This window comes from Dendrobates tinctorius, unplaced genomic scaffold, assembly GCF_039654945.1.
Source record: "Dendrobates tinctorius isolate UK_male_01 unplaced genomic scaffold, ASM3965494v1 ptg000120l, whole genome shotgun sequence".
Taxonomy (NCBI): domain Eukaryota; kingdom Metazoa; phylum Chordata; class Amphibia; order Anura; family Dendrobatidae; genus Dendrobates; species Dendrobates tinctorius.
Window position 1 is genome coordinate 25,018,634 of NW_027361788.1, and position 15,303 is coordinate 25,033,936.

Consider the following 15,303-nt stretch of genomic DNA (forward strand, 5'->3'; position numbering starts at 1 on the left):
CGGTGGGCGTGGCTATGGACCATATAATGTGGCCAGGGTAGGTCACATGGAGTGAATGCAGGGACCTGGTTGGTCCAGAGCGGAAGGTCCCGTGATGAGAGTTGTCTCCTGGCTAACAGCCTGTGTGTGGCTGTGTGTAATGGCTCCCAGAGGAGAGAGTGGATGTCTGCAGCGTGGAGCAACAGCCATGAGGAAACCCTGACGTGGGTGAGATAATGATGAGGCTGAAGAGCCTGCGTATGCTGGACATTGCTAACAGAGGGAAACTCTGTAATGGACGCTATGCTGGTGATATGAACTTTATGTTATTGGTCACGGTTTATGCTGCACAATAAACCGAAGCGACTGATATGGTTTTATGGAAAACCTGTGCCAGATGTGATTATTGGGCTGCCAAGCGAGGATCCCTTATCTAAATGACAGCGCTACCTCACAAACCCCAATGTAAAAATTACAAGATGATTATGATTATTTTTTTAAGATTTTAATATGAAAAAAATGCTATTTAAAAACAAAAATAAAAAAAACAAATGTAACAAAAAAGGTAACACCTCTCCTTTAAAGGGAACCTGTCAAGCCTAAAATGCATTTTACCTGCGGATACTGGGATAATCTGCAGACTGCAGATATAGCGTTTTATACCTTGTTTAGCTGGATTAGTGGTTAAAAATACATTTTATTCTCTGCGTGCAGTCATAGGGGCGGAGCAAGGAGCACTTACAATTCACCAATCAGCATACAGTGAGCACAGCTGTAGTCTCTCCCTTGGACATTGACTGACAGCTGCAAGATTTCAACACTAAGGAGGGGGCATCCTGGGGCCATAATGAGAAGTGCAAGGTTATAGAATTTGTTTTAACCATAAGGCTAAGTTCACACTAGGCATTTTTGCTGCGTTTTTATATGCTAATTTTCAGCTGCATTTTACAGTACCAGCAAAGCCTGTGAGATTTCAGAAATCTCATGCGCGCACACACATTGGTTTTTTTCTTTTTTTTGTTATCCCTTTACCCTCGAGGGTGGTTTCACGTTCATGACCCGGCCAATTTTTACAATTCTGACCACTGTCCCTTTACGAGGTAATAACTCTGGAACGCTTCAACAGAACTTGGTGATTATGTTTTTTCCTGACATATTGTACTTCATGTTAGTGTTAAAATGTCTTCAATATGACTTGCGTTTATTTGTGCAAAAAAACGGAAATTTGGAAAATTTTGCAATTTTTAAACTTTTAATTTTTATGCCCTTAGGCTGGTTTCACACTAGCGTTTTTTAGCGCTGCGCTCCGTACGCGTTCATGAGAATGCATCCTAGGCCCCTATCTTTAACATTGAGGTGTATGGTCTAGCGTATGCACACATTCGTATGCGTTTTTTGGAATGTGCGCCTAAGCACGCCGAACGCAACCTGTTGCATTTTTGGTCCGTCCGACCTGTCTCAAAAAAACGCATGCGCATGGAATGCGCCAAAAAAACATTACAGTCTATGGGAACGCAGGCGTGCGCATGTACATGCGCACACTTGCGTTTAAAATCGCATGCGTTTTAAGGGTGTGTGCACACTCTGCAGATTCTGCTGTGGATCCGCAGAGGATTTGGCCGCTGCGGATCCGCAGCAGTTTTTGCTGCGGTGTACAGTAGCATTCTAACCTACGGAAAAAAACCCCGCTGTGCAGACGCTGTGCAATTTTCCTGCGGATTTGCTGCGGTTTCAAAACCGCAGAAAGAATTGACATGTCAATTCTTTCTGCGGATTCCGCTGCGGTTTGCCATCTCCTCCATTGTGGAGATGCAAAACCGCAGAGCAATCCGCAGGTAAAACCGCAGGTCTTTTCACCTGCAGATTTACCTGCGGATTTTACAAAATCCGTGCTGCCAAATCCGCAGAGCATTCCGCAGCGTGTACACATACCCTAAGCGTTAACATGGCTAGAAACTGGTTAAAATGCATGCGCCTAAAAAAGCAAACGCATACAAAACGCATGATGTGTTTTTTGTATGCGATTCTATTGCGCACAAAGAGCAGTGCTAAAAAACGCTAGTGTGAAACTAACCTTAAAACAGAGAAATATGTCACAAAAAATAATTAATAAATAACATTTCCCACACGTCTACTTTACATCAGCAAAATTTTGGAAACAAAAATTTTTTTCTTAGGAAGTTATAAGGGTCAAAAGTTGACCAGTGATTTCTCATTTTTACAACAAAATTTGCAAAACTATTTTTTTAGGGACCACCTCACATTTGAAGTCACTTTGAGAGGCCTACATGGCAGAAAATACCCCAAAATGACACCATTGTAAAAATTGCACCCCTCAAGCTGTTCAAAACCACATTCAAGAATTTTATTAACCCTTCAGGTGCTTCACAGGAGCAGAAGCAACATGGAATGAAAAAATGAACATTTAACTTTTTAGTCACAAAAATGATTTTAGCAATATTTTTTTTCATTTTCCCAAGGGTAACCAAAGAAATTGAACCCCAAAAGTTGTTTTCCAATTTGTCCTGAGTATGCTGATACCCCATATGTGGGGGGGGACTACTGTTTGGGCGCACTACAGGGCTCGGAAGGGAAGGAGCTCTGTTTTACTTTTTCAAACTAAAATTGTCTAGAATTGAGATTGGATGCCATGTCGTGTTTGGAGAGCCCCTGATGTGCTCTTTGGGCACACATCGGGGCTCGGAAGGGAAGTAGTGACGTTTTGGAATGCAGACTTTGATGGAATGGTCTGTAGGTGTCATATTCCGTTTGCAGAGCCCCTGATGTGCCTAAACAGTAGAAACCCCCACAAGTGACCCCATTTTGGAAACTAGACCCCTAAGGAACTTATCTAGATGTGTGGTAAGAACTTTGAACCCCCAAGTGTTTCACTAAAGTTTATAATGCTCAGATGTGAAAATAAAAAATCCTATTTTTTTTTCCCACAAAAATGATTTTTTAGTCCCCAATTTTTAATTTTTCCAAGTGTAACAGGAGAAATTAGACCTCAAAAGTTATCCAATTTGTCCTGAGTACGCTGGTACCCATATGTGGGAGAAAACTACTGTTGGGTACACGTCGGGGCTCGGAAGGGAAGTAATGACTTTGTGGAATGCAGACTTTGATGGAATAGTCTGTGGGCGTCATGGTCTGTTTGCAGATCCCCTGATATGCCTAAACAAAAAAAAAAACCACGAGTGACATCATTTTGGAAACTAGACTCCCAAGGAACTTTATCTAGATGTGCCCCCTTTTAGGAACTAATCTACTGTTTCCTGTAAATCTAAGTAAATTAGTAGTGCATGGAGGTGTGGTACAATTCAAAGCAATCTTTCATACACAGGCCAGGTTTTTCGGGGCAGGTGTCGCATTGATAAATGGTGTCCTTGCTTATTCCCCTTTTGTAAGACACTCGGCACCTTTTTTCGACTTACCTCTTTTTCCAGTTTTCGCGACCTCCCCCGGGAAGCCCGTTCCTTCCGGAGTGCCAAATATCAGGGCCTTAACCACTACCTCCCGGAACTGAAGGTATGACGTATCGGTGTGGCGTGCACATCGTAACAGCAGGAAAGCGTTGAGCATTGCCATTTGTACGATGTGCACGGACAGCTTTTTGTGCCACGCCCTGGTCTTTCTCAAAGCACTGCATGTAACATTGAGTCGCATCGCGGCATAAATTGACGCAACAAACGTATGATCATACGGTCGTACTATGTTGAAATCAAGTGCAAGCACAAACTAAAATGTAAGGGGCATCTATTGCAGTCATAGCAATAGGAGTAATGTGTATATAATAGAAAAAACAGTATATCACAAATCAAACTGAGGGGCCACTTTGTTAAACAAGCATCCTACCAAACTCATACTAACGGGGGAGGAAAAACGTGGTCCCATTCAGACCATTTCCAGAAGAATTTGTTGAAGTGATCATTGTGAAGAGCGAATTGTAGCTCATGTGATCTATGTTGATTGATCAGTATAATTATGTCATTAGAACTAGGCAAAAAATTGGATTTCCAGTGATATGCTTTGGTGTTCTTCGTGACGAGACATATATGATTGAAAATAGGTCTCAGAGAATGATCTATTTCGTCCAAATTTAATGAAAGCAGGGCCATGCAAGGTGTGAGGTTAAGAGGCTTTCCAATTATTTTATTGATTATAGATGAAGAGATTTGAGACCATAGCAATTTTGTCACTGGGCATCCCCAAAAGACATGCAGAATGTCCCCTTTTTGGCCGCATCCTCTCCAACAAAGTGGGGAGTTTGAAGAACCTATGTGAGCCAATCTGTTGGGAGTGTATTACCATCTGGAGATAGTTTTATAGTGGGTCTCCTGTAATGGGATGGACATTACAGACTGGTAAACTGAAGATAGAGCGTCCTCCCAACTTTCAGCAGAGAATGAAGAGTTGAGATCCTTCTCCCAACTCAACATTGAGGGATTTTTAAGTAATAATGTGTCGCTATTAAAATTATCATATATGAAGCTGTGGCTCCAAAAGATCTGATGTTCATGATTGTTCAATAACTTTACAGATGCTTCAGAGAAATTGAATTTAAGGTCCAAAAAGGATTGTATGGTGTCTTTAAGAATTTGGTACTCTAGGAAAGAGGATGAGGAAGTATTATATTTTCTCTTGAGAAAAAGAAAACTCGAAAATTTGTTTTTGTGGAAGATGTCTCTTAGTTTGAAAATATTGGAATCTGCCCAGATAGGAAACAAAGTACGATTGACGAGATTTGCTATGAAGGTAAGGGGAAGTTTTTTTTGGATTTTAATTTGCTGAATTTTTAGTCTTGTTTTTAGGAACTCATTCCAAGCTGTAGCAATGGCCTGGAAGATTGGGTGAGCATTCATGTTGGGGAGGTTATTGGTAATGGCTTTGATAAGTATGGCTTTGGGGTGTACATTGTTATTCAGAGTAGTTTCCAAATCAAGCCAGGCTGGGCTGTGAGAATCGTTTAGCCAGTGAGCACTCTGTTTGATTAAAAGCATGTTATAGTGAGCTGTGATATTTGGTATGCAAATGCCTCCGTGTATTTTCTTTTTACATAACATTCTTGTTGCAACTCAGAAGGGAAGGAGCGCCGTTTGACTTTTTCAATTGGCTGAAATTCAGATCGGACGCCATGTCGCGTTTGGAGAGCTCCTGATGTACCTAAACAGTGGAAACCCCCCACAAGTGACCCCATTTTGGAAACTAGACCCCCCCAAGGAACTTATCTAGATATGTGGTGAGAACTTTGGACACACAAGGGCTTCACAGAAGTTTATAAAGTACAGCGGTACAATTAAAAAATCATATTTTTTCCACAAAAATGATCTTTTCACCCCCAATTCTTATTTTTCCAAGGGTAACAGGACCCTAAAAGATATTGTGCAATTTGTCCTGAGTGCGCTGATACCCCACATGTGGGGGTAAACCACTATTTGGGCGCATGGCAGAGCTCGGAAAGGAAGCAGCGCCATTTGACGTTTTTGGCTGGAATTGAGATCGGACACCATGTCGCGTTTGGAAAGCCCCTGATGTACCAAAACAGTAGAAACCCCCCACAAATGACACCATTTTGGAAACTAGACCCCCCAAGGAACTTATCTAGATGTGTGGTGAGCACTTTGAACCCCCAAGTGCTTCACAGAAGTTTATAACGCCTGGGTGTGAAAATAAAAAAATCATTTTTTTTTCCACAAAAATGATATTTTTGCCCCCAATTTTTTATTTTCCTAAGGGTAACAGGAAAAATTGGACACCAAAAGTTGTTGTCCAATTTGTCCTGAGTATGCTGATACCCTATATATGGAGGTAAAACACTGTTTGGGCGCATGGCAGAGCTTGGAAGGGAAGGAGCACCATTTGACTTTTTCAACGCAGAATTGGCTGGAATTGAGATCAGACGCCATGTTGCATTTGGAGAGCACCTGATGTGCCCAAACAGTGGAAACCCCCCAATTATAGCCCTAACCCTAATGGGAAAATGGAAATAAATACATTTTTTTAATTTTATTATCTTTCCCTAACTAAGGGGGTGATAACGGGGGGTTTGATTTACTATTTATGGCGGTTTTTATGTTTGGCAGCTGTCACACGCTAAAAGACGCTAGTTTTTGCATCACCACATATTGAGAGCTATAATTTTTCCGTATTTTGAACCACCGAGTCATGTGAGGTCTTATTTTTTGCGGGACGAGTTGTCGTTTTTATTGGTACCATTTTTGGGCACGTGACATTTTTTGATCGCTTTTTATTCCGATTTTTGGGACGCAGAATGAACAAAAACCAGCGTTTCATGAATTTCTTTTGGGGGGTGCGTTTACACAGTTCCGCGTGCGGTAAAATTGATAAAGCGGTTTTATTCTTCGGGTCAGTACGGTTACAGCGATACCTCATTTAGGTCGTTTTTTTATGTTTTGGCGGTTTTATGCAATGAAAACTATTTTTTATATAAAAAAATAATTATTTTTGTATCGCTTTATTCTGCGAGCTATAACTTTTTTATTTTTTTGCGGATGACGCTGTATGGCAGCTCGTTTTTTGAGGGACAAACTGATGTTTTCAGCGGTACCATGGATATTTATATGCGTCTTTTTGATCGCGTGTTATTGCACTTTTTGTTCGGTGGTATGATAATAAATCATTATTTTTTGCTTCGTTTTTTATTTTTTAAGGGGTTCGCTAAAGGGGTTAACTAATGGGACAGTTTTATAGGGCGGGTCGTTACGGACATGGCGATACCAAATATGTGTACTTTTATTGTGTTTTTTTTTTTTTTTTTTTCATTTATTGGGGAATATTTTTTTTTTAACTAATTTATTTAGCTTTTTAATTATTTTTACACTTTCTTTTTTTTAACTTTATTACATAGTCCCAGGTGGGACATCACTGTCCTGTGACAGACGCTGATCTGTCACATCACAGATCACTGTGACAGATCAGCGATCTGTCACAGGCACTGCTGCAGACTTCCTCATGCCTGCGCTTTGCAGGCAGTGAGGAAGTCAGCTCCCTACAGGCCCCCGAAGGTCCCCGTCGCCATCTTGGATCCTGGGGCCTGTAGGGAAAGAGCCCCCCGCAGCAGCGCTGCACATTGCGCTGCAGTGGGGGGCTCAGGGAAGCACGGAGGGAGCCCCCTCCCTGCCGATGCTTCCCTTTAACCCCCGGTACACCGCAGTCGTGTTTGATCGCGGTGTACAAGGGGTTAACGTGTCAGGGGCGGTCCGTGACCGCCCCTGACACATTGTGCCGGGTGTCAGCTGTGATAATCAGCTGACACCAGGCCGCGATCAGCAGCGCTCACCACGTGAGTGCCGCTGATTGCTATGACGTACTATCCTGTCCCTGGGAATTAAGTCCCAGGGCACATGGACGGGATAGTATGTCTGATGGCAGAAAGGGGTTAAAGTTAGATATGGCCGAGAATTGGTCAATTTCAAGGATAGTTTCAGGGATGGAGATGCAGGGGTCCGTAAGACTAAGGAATAAGTCGTCAGCATAGAGGCTAATTTTATATTGGCGGTTTTGCGTGTCTATACCTTTGATACAAGGAAGGTTTCTAATTCGTTCTGCTAGCGGCTCCATGGCAAGATTGAAAAGGAGAGGAGAAAGGGGGTAACCTTGCTTAGTGCCGTTTTTTTATGAGGAATGCGTCAGATACATGGTTATTACAAACTACTCTGGCTTTGGGGGATGAGTAAAGAGCCATTATGGAGGTTACTAGTGAATCATTGAATCCAAATTTAGTTAGGGTTTCTCGAAGGAGGGGCCAGCTCAATCTATCGAACGCTTTTTCTGTGTCGAGCGATATTAGAGTCATGGGATGTTTGGTAGCATTAGCCCATTTTATGGAGTTTATCAGTCTCCTTGTGGCATCTGCTGGTTGCCTTCCTTTGATAAGGCCTGTCTGATCATTGTGAATAAGCCTAGGGAGAATGGAGCTAAGTCTGTTCGCTAGAATTTTAGAATATAATTTAACATCAGTGTTAAGGATGGATATGGGTCTAAAATTCTCTATAGCCTCTGGATCTCCTTTGTTTTTACATAGAACTGAGATGGAAGCTTCCAACATCTCGGAGGGAAATTGACCTGTATTGGAAGCTTGGTTAAAAGCCAAGGTAAGGTTGGGTGAAAGGATAGTGTTGAAAGTTTTATAATATGTATTGGTGAACCCATCGGGGCCTGGGGATTTGTGGAGGTCGAGCTTGTTGATGGCTTCCTCAATTTCTGATTTGTCTATTGGGGTGGATAAGAACGAGAGGTCAATTTCAGAAAGAAGGGGGAGGTTAATAGATGAGAAGTAATTGGCAATTTCTACTGTATTCTGAGGCGAAGATGTGGGGTTGGTATTTATGTTGTAGAGATTGGCATAAATTTTTGCAAACTCATTTGAAATCTCTTGAGAATGAGAAATTTTGGAGTTTCCTACAAGATATTTGATTCTGTTTATTTTACTTTGAATTCTACTATTTTTAATTTTGTTGGCCATGTATTTTGAGGACTTGTTTAAAGAGGTATAGCAATTCAATTTGGATGATCTCACTGCGGCTTCATAGGGGGCCTGAATTAGATTTCTAAGGTCAATTCTGAGTTTTGATAGGTCCGATTGATGTTGTGGTGAGGGCAAACCAATTATAATGTTCTCTATTTTCCGAATTGATTTTGGATATTGGAAATTTTTAGGTTATTTTCCTTTTTGTTCTTAGAGGAAATCTCTATTAGAATACCCTTTACCACCGACTTGTGGGCGCACCAATTTATTAACGGACTGGTGTCTTCTGGCTTGTTCTCATTAAAATAGTTGTTGATAGCATTTTGTAAGGTAACTTTTTGAGTGGGGTTGTTGACAATGTTGGCGTTACATCTCCAAAGTTTGGCATTTCTTAGCGGAGGACCTAGAAAAATTTTACCAATAACCGTGCATGGTAGGACAATGTTCTGTGGCCAATAGAGACATCTTCAAATCTGGTAAGAGAAAAAACATCAGAAACGATGAGGTCGATTCGCGACGCGGATTGGTGGGTATCGGAGAAATGTGAAAATTCTATTGAAGAATTTAGGCATCTGTAAGTATCGAACAACTCATTTTTATCAAGCCAAGTGTTTAGATAATCAGTAATGGGTCTGGATAGTGAGGATGAATCTATCGTGCTGTCTGGGGTGAGGTTAAAATCGCCCAAGAGAAACAAATCTCCTCTCCTCACAGATGATACCTTTTTCATCAGCTTATTGAGAAACTTATGTTGGCCTCGATTGGGTGCGTACAATTTGACTAGTGTGCAGACCTGATTGTTCAATTAGCAAACTAATATGTGGAACCTACCCTCCTTGTCACCATATTCCTCTAAGGCCTCGAAGGGGATAGATCCACTAATCAGCGTTATAACCCCTGCTTTCTTGCTAGAATTGTAAGACTCATAAATATGAGGATACTTGCTGTGTTGAAAGTATGGGTGATTATCCCTAAGGAACTTCGACTCTTGAACACATGCAATGTCAACCCGTGCATTTATCAACTCTCTCCAAAAAGTGTGTCTTTTCTTAGGGCTGTTTAAGCCTCTGACATTGTAAGATAAAAATTTAAAACTCATATCTGAGGAACAACAGGAACGGACGACTTATATGAGGAGGGAGTTGGTAAGTGATTTAGGTTGGAAGCTAACAAAGCAACTAGATCAATTAATGAAAAGAAATGGCTATCAAATGTTATTTCAACTTTTGCTTCAAACTAGATATAACGGAACAATTTAAACTCTGAAACTGGTCAAGTAGTTCAAAGCAAAGAAACTACCTCTATAATATCGGGGGTAAGTCCGTGAACTGGAATAGGAGGGTTAACCTCCATTACAAGAGACTACAGGCCTGAGTACCTGTGGAAGAAAAGGTTAATAAGCAGGCAGGCTATGCATAATTAAATCAGTTATTATGCCTGGGATGACTGTTGCTAATTGAATCCAAGAAATCGGCTCCTTCCTCTGGAGTGAAGATGGGGGTCGTTCTCCCTCTATAGTTTACCAGCAGTTTGACGGGAAAACCCCATTTATAGGGTATGTCCTTGTCCCGAAGGGCTGCAGTTATATTGTGAAAGGACCGACGTAGTTCCAGCGTCTCCTTGGATAAATCCGGGAAAACTTTGAGACCTTTGTTTGGGTCAGCGAAGGATTTGTTGATCTTGAGATAATTTAGGATCTTTTCCTTAGTCTGATAGAAATGGACTCTGAGAATTGTGTCTCTTGGAAGTTCCTGAGAAATTTTTGGCGGGCGAGGAAGCCTGTGTGCTCTGTCTATTATCAAGTCTGATTCAGATAGGTCAGGGATGGTTAGCTTGAAAATTTCTTGGATATGGCTTGTAAGATTTTCTTGGAGGATGCTTTCGGGGATATTTATTCCTCCGTCCCCTATCCTCTAAGTCGGCCATTTTGACTCTCAGTTTTTGTACTTCGGCTGATAAGTACTGAATGTCGATTGAGGACTCCTTCGACTTTCGTTCAAGTTTGCACAATCTTTCTTCATGATTGGCTAGTTGCCTGTCGATGGTCTCACAATATTTTTTAAAGTTATTGTCCATTTTTTGGCTTAATAGCTCGAAATTTTTGTTCATAGATTTGAACAGTTTACTGAGCATGTCTTGGTTGGGGTCTTGAGGGCTAGCAGATTGCTGAGATGGTGGGTGGTCAGATCCTGGATCCAAAGCAGATTTTCCAGGTCTAAATTTGGTTTTAGCGGGAGTTGGATTAGGTGATGTGTCGCTTGACACTCCTTCGGAGTCCGAGATCTCCTCTTGATTTGAGCAAGATTCGGCCCGTGCTCCTGGAGTTCTCCTTTTTTTTTTTTTTTTTTGTTGTTGTTGTAGGAGGTATCCATAGTTTCCGCTGAATAATATGTTGATATCTGTTTTGAATTAGGGGTATTGAATTGAGAAGATAGATTTGTTCATCTAGTTTGACCTGAAGTAGGAGGTATGTCCCTTGTAGGAGACCTGGATCTCAAGGGGCTTGAGGTATTATCTTGTGGTCTAGTTTGATGGAGGAGGAAATTTCCATCTTTCGTTGATTTTGTGACTTGGGTAGAGAGTTTACCCATGGACTTGGAATTGCTCATAATGGTAATAAAATTTCGCTGAGATGGAGAAGCAGAAATAGAAAAGATTTGCGGCGTCACGGTAGCGATCTCAAATGGAGTCGCACAGAAGTTGTAATGAGGTAAAGACTCCGCAAGGATTTTTGGTGCGATGCCGAAGGATTGCGACGTGAAAGGAAGACTTAGTAAAGTCCTGTTTAAGGACTCCTGGTTCCACTGCGTCTCGTTAGGGAGCTTGCAAACAGAGACGGGGTCTAGTGGAGACCAGATAAGGACACTTGGATCTCCGGCAGTAAGAGAAATCGCAGGGGGGGATCGCGGAACCTCACAAAGGTAGGTCGCAGCTGCATCCCGATTCGCTGATATCTACAAAAGGAGGTCGTAGCTGCGTCCCGATTATGGAGCTTGCAGAAGGTCACAGCTGTGACCCGATTCTTTGTGGCAAAAGAGGGCCTCTCTGCTTACCATTCAGTCCCGTTCTGTGTCCGCGGTCCTGGTGTGTCTATGAGATGTTGATGGTGTGTGTGGTCTGGACCAGTATTTTCGGCTTCGGTCGCAGTTACGATGAGGCCGGCAACCCTGGAAATCGGCCGCTACCAGCTACTTTAGCCCTCGGCTTTGCGGCCTAGCAGCCGTTTTGGGTCTCAATCCTCTGTAGTGCCCCTAAAGGTCAGAAGTCGATTTTTACCGGGCCTGAAGTGATCTCTTGGGTGTCAGAAGTATGTTATACGCAGATTTAGTGCTGAATAGCCTGTTTTAGCCGCTGTGGAAGTCAGTTTAGGGAGGTATACTCTCCAGAGCTCCAAAACCTACATCCACCTCGTGTGGGATCTAGGCCACGCCCTCCCCATGTTTTTGTTGTACCCCAGTACACAGTCCAGTTTGCAGATCTTTGTAGAGGTACCTTGTACGGTTGCTGAGGGCGCTGCCATCACCGTGTATGGTGGTCAAGAGAAGGACATGCCTCTTGTCCTTGTACTTGACCACCAGCAGGTTGCTGCTACTTTGGGCTTTGCTCTCACCCCTTCTGAGCATCTGCCTAAGTAGCGTTTTCGGGAGGCATTTCTGATTTTTGCGGACAGAACCGCAGGCTGCGGTACCTCGCGAAGAGAGGGATTTGTAGAGTTGGATGCTGGTATAAAAGTTATCGGTGTAGAGGTGATAACCTTTATCTAGCAGTGGATGTACCAAATCCCACACAATTTTCCCACTCACTCCCAGGACAGGAGGAAATTCAGGGGGTTCTATCCTGGTGTCCTTTCCGTCGTAAACTCTAAACCTGTGGGTGTACACTGAGGTACTCTCACACAGTTTGTATAGTTTAATTCTGTACCTGGCCCTCTTGCTAGGCAGGTACTGACAGAATCTGAGCCCTCCCTTAAAATGAACTAAGGACTCATCCACGCAGATGTCCCTTTGGGGCACGTACACTTCAGCAAACTTTTTGTTGAAGTGTTCGATGACCGGCCGAAACTTTGAACAAATGGTCAAAGTTAGGGTCATCTCGTTGGGGACACTGCACATTATTGGTATAATACAGGAATTTGTGGATGGCCTCAGAACGCGTCTGACGCATGACCATTCAGAACAGAGTAGTGTATAAAATATCAACACTCCAATATTGCCGAAGTTTTGGCTTCTTCAGGATCCCCATGTGAAGGACCAGAGCCCAAAACTGCATCATTTCAACTGCGTCTACAGGAGACCAGTTAGAATATGATGAACCGGGGTTTTGTTCCAAAAATTGACGAGCATATAAATTAGTTTGCTCCACCATGAAGTTAACAAAAATCCTGTCACGGGGCAGTTGGGGAAAAACAGGGGATGTGGAACCAGGGCCCCTGAACTGCCCCTAAGGCTACAGGGGTGCCCTGACTTTCCTTAACTTGGGGGTACACTTGATGGTAGTGCAGCCCAAGTTCCCGATCTGTCCCTATCTCCTGTTTAGCCCAGAGCTAAACCCCCAACCCCCTCCCCAGGAGGTGAGACAGGGGAAAATCTGTACTGCACAAAAAAACAAAAGGAAAGGATTCAACAGACAGGGTAAAACAAAACAACACTTAGTTTGCTGTGCTGCAATGCTTCTGGCCATAGAGTTAGACACCTGACAACAGCATATAGCTGAAGCACCACATAACTCTGCCAGCTCCTGACTCCAGCTAGGTTAGTCTCCAAAGAGGAATAATACCGCCAACCGTTAGCTGGTGCACCTGGTGAGCTTATATAGGAAGGTGGGAGTGGTTTCCACCTGCCTCAACAGATAGACCAGCCATGCAATTACACCAGCGGCCACCGGGGGCAAAAACTGATATTGACCCCCGATGGCCAGAAAGGAAAAAAGGTTATATATGAGGATCCAGATCTGACATCGATCCAAAAATGGATCGTGACAGTACCCCCTTACAATGAGGGGCCTCAGGACCCTCAACACCGCACCTCACCAGAAAACCTACAATGAGGATGCCTCGATCCACCAGAGTTCACCTCAGCAACTACCTGACTGTCAGGTTTATGGCAAACGTGGACTAATGGAAGTGGCAACATATGCTCTGCAGGCACCACAAATCTCCATAGCGCCGACCTGGGGAACGAGTTGTGTATGAGCATAACTGGGGGTAACTCCAGCTGGTAAGTCCCCAGGCCGAGAATAGCCAACACCCGATATGGCCTGATCACCCGAGAACTCCAAACCCCAGCAGCACACTTCACTGGATGTTTTTGGTGAACACCCATGCATACTCATAAACACACAGGTCCGGACCTGAACGTTTATTGTCAAACACACCTTTGCCACAAGACCAGAGGTGTATCTAGGCTTTCTGGCACCCGGGGCAAGAATCTGGTTCAGTGCCCCCCCCCCCCCCAAGTACATATGCGGCTTGCACAGTTAGTCATGTACCTGTACCCACGAGCTGCTCTCCCTAATCCTCTCAATGTTCAGTAAAAAAACAAAGCAGGGATAGAGAAGCTCGTTGTCACAGGACCATACCCAGGGTGTCACGTGCCCCGTCCTGAGTGACACGGCCAGCAGGCCGGTAACTGATACAACAGGACGCGACACGTGTAATTGTCCTATGTGACGCGACCCGCAGGCCGGTAACTAATACAATAAGACAAAGGGAAAGGGAAAACCTGGGTAACAATAGCAATGGTGGCCCTGCGATAGGGAATAGGGACGTGGAAACCTCCTGCACTCTCCTGAGTCAGTGTCTCTACACTCCTAACGTTCCCTAGGCTGGTTCCGCACCGGGTGCCGATCAGGAACCTCAAAACCCTGACTCGCCCTGCACCTAAACCCTCACTAGGGAATTGGTCGGTGTGGAAACTAATCCCACCACTGCACTAAACACACACAAGGAAAAGTGACAAAACAGAGGAACACCACTTAGCTTTGTTCTGTTGCTTACGCTCCCAGAAACAGAGCCCACCACCTGCGTGCATCTTTTCCTCCACTGTTGAGTTCATTTTCCCCTTCGTCACTGAGGTCTGGTGAACTCCCTATTCTGGTAAAGGAAGGTAATGAGCCTGATTACCAGGCACCTGAGCCTATTGAGGATGACTGGCTGAGTGGAGTCACGGACTGGATATAAGGCTGCCGACGCCCTTCTGCCCTGCGGGTGATTTCTCTGTGGACTTCTAGGACACCAGTCTGATTCCTGCTCCTCTAAAGCTAAGTTTTCTGTTTTGCCTGTTAGCATTTTTGTTTTGTTTTTTGTTTTCCTTGCTTTTCTGTATTCTGCCATTCCCTGCTGGGGTGAGCTGAATCTCCTTTTGCCTGTAGCTCTGTCTTCAGAATATTCCTGAGTACTGACATAGCTTTTTTGAAACCTAGCGTCTTCAGGGCCTTTTTCTCTGTCAGTCTGTTGGCTCTTATTTTCATAGGGTTTTTCACGGATTGCAGACAGCAGCCTTCCTGTCCTTTCCTATGTAGTTAGCTTGGGCCCCTCTTTGCTCTGTCTATCTTTCTGTCTGTGTTAGTATTTTCATCTTGCTTCACCGTCATTATATGTTGGGGGCTGCCTATTGCTTTGGGGTCTGCTCTGGGGCAGTTTAGATTTCCCCTTTCTTTCTTTAGGCCTATTTAATTCTCTGGCTGTGATCGAGGGGTCTAGGGCATCGTAGGAACCCCCCACGGCTACTGCTAGTTGTGTTGATAGGTTCAGGGGTCTGCAATCCGATAGCTGCCAACTTCTCTGGTTTTCTGGACTTAGCTAGCATTTCTGTTTTTGCCTCCTACGGTGACTCAAT

At 43.7% G+C, this 15,303-nt stretch overlaps 1 protein-coding gene across 1 annotated transcript in view; it reads left to right on the forward strand.

The window, feature by feature from the left end:
- The window catches only part of FOXP3 (forkhead box P3), a 168,381-nt gene continuing 153,078 nt past the window's right edge, over window positions 1-15,303 (forward strand). The window contains exon 1 of the mRNA XM_073590967.1: window positions 1-207. The gene's annotated coding sequence lies outside the window, so the exon portion shown is untranslated. The remainder of the gene's footprint in view (window positions 208-15,303) is intronic.